Raw genomic sequence first — 2,401 nt, 5'->3', positions numbered from 1 at the left:
TCTGTTCATTTCCAAGGCAAACCATTCAATATCACAGTAATCTAAGTCTATGCCCCAACCAGTAATGCTGAAGAAGTTGAAGTTGAACGATTCTATGAAGACCTACAAGAACTCCTAGAACTAACACCCAAAAAAGATATCTTTTTCATTATAGGGGAATGTAATCCAAAAGTAGGAAGTCAAGATATACCTGGAATAACACACAAATTTGCCCTTGGAATATAGAATGAAGCAGGGCAAAGACTAATGGAGTTTTGCCAAAAGAATGCACTGGTCATAGCAAATACCTTCTTCCAACAACACAGGAGAAGACTCCACACATGGACATCACCAGATGATCAATACCAAAATCAGATTGATTATATTCTTTGCAGCGAGATGGAGAAGCTATATACAGTCAGCAAAAACAAGACTGGGAGTTAACTGTGCCCCAGACCATGAACTCCTTATTGTCAAATTCAGACTTAAATTGAAGAAAGTAGGGAAAGCCACTAGACCATTCAGGTATTATCTAAATCAAATATCTTATGATTATACAGTAGAAGTGACAAATAGATTCCAGGGATTAGATCTGAAACACAGAGTGCCTGAAGAACTATGGACACAGGTTCCTGGCATTGTACAGGAGGCAGGAGTAAAGACCAGCCCCAAGAAAAAGAAAGGCAAAATGGTTGTCTGAGGGGCCTTACAAACAGCTGTGAAAAGAAGAGAAGCAAAAGGCAAAGGAGAAAAGGAAAGATATACCATTTGAATGCAGAGTGCCAAAGAATAGCAAGGAGAAAAAACAAAGCCTTCCTCAGTGATCAATGCAAAGAAATAGAGGAAAACAATAGAATGGGAAAGACTTCAGAACTTTTCAAGAAAATCAGAGATACCAAGGGAATATTTCATGCAAACATGGCCTTGATAAAGGACAGAAATGGTATGGACCTAACAGAAGCAGAAAATATTAAGAAGAGGTGGCAAGAATATACAGAAGAACTGTACAAAAATGATTTTCATGACCCAGATAATCATGATGGTGTAATCACTCACCTAGAGCCAGACATCCTTAAATGTGAAGTCAAGCGGGCCTTAGGAAGCTTCACTATGAACAAAGCTAGTGGAGGTGATGGAACTCCAGTTGAGCTATTTCAAATCCTAAAGGATGATGCTATGAAAGTGCCGCACTCAATATGCCAGCAAATTTGGAAAACTCATCAGTGGCCACAGAACCGGAAAAAGTCAGTTTTCATTCCAATCCCAAAGAAAGGCAATACCAAAGAATTCTCAAACTACCACATAATTGCACTCATCTCTAATGCTAGTAAAGTAATGCTCAAAATTTTCCCAGCCAGGCTTCAACAGTAAGTGAACCGTAGACTTCCAGATGTTCAAGCTGGATTTAGAAAAAGCAGAGGAAACAGAGACCAAATTGCCAACATCCGCTGGATCATGAAAAAAGCAAGAGAGTTCCAGAAAAACATCTACTCCTGCTTTATTGACTATGCCAAAGCCTTTGACTGTGTGGATCACAAAGAACTAGAACATCCTTAAAGAGATGGGAATGCCAGACCACTTGACCTGCCTTCTGAGAAATCTGTATGCAGGTCAAGAAGCAACAGTTAGAATTGGACATGGAACAACAGACTGGTTCCAAAAGGGAAAAGAGTACATCAATATACTGTCACCGAGCTTATTTAATTTATATGCAGAGTACATCCTGAGAAACACTGGGCTGGATGAAGCACAAGCTGGAATCAAGATTGCCTGGAGAAATATCAATAACCTCAGATATGCAGATGACACCACCCTTCTGGCGGAAAGTGAAGAAGAATTAAAGAGCCTCTTGATGAAAATGAAAGAAGAGGGTGAAAAAGTTGGCTTAAAACTCAACATTCAGATCACTAAGATCATGGCATCTGGTCCCATCACTTCACAGCAAACAGATGGGGAAATAGTGAAAACAGTGACAGATTTTATTTTCTTGGGCTCCAAAATCACTGCAGATGGTAACTGCAGCCATGAAATTAAAGGACGGTTGCTCTTTGGAAGAAAAGTTATTACCAACTTAGAGAGCATAATAAAAAGTAGAGACATTACTTTGCCAACAAAAGTCCATCTAGTCAAGGCTATTGTTTTTACAGTGGTCATGTATGGATGTGAGAGTTGGACTATAAAGAAAGGTGAGCACTGAAGAATTGATGCTTTTGAACTGTGGTGTTGGAGAAGACTCTTGAGAGTCCCTTGGACTGCAAGAAGATCCAACCAGTCCATCCTAAAGGAAATCAGTCCTGAATATTTATTGCAAGGACTGATGCTGAAGCTGAAACTCCAATACTTTGCCACCTGATGTGAAGAACTGACTCATTTGAAAAGACCCTGATGTTGGGAAAGATTGAAGGCAGGAGGAGAAAGGGAT

This window comes from Bos indicus, chromosome 3 (assembly GCF_029378745.1).
Source record: "Bos indicus isolate NIAB-ARS_2022 breed Sahiwal x Tharparkar chromosome 3, NIAB-ARS_B.indTharparkar_mat_pri_1.0, whole genome shotgun sequence".
Lineage (NCBI taxonomy): Eukaryota > Metazoa > Chordata > Mammalia > Artiodactyla > Bovidae > Bos > Bos indicus.
This window is presented reverse-complemented; position numbering follows the sequence as displayed.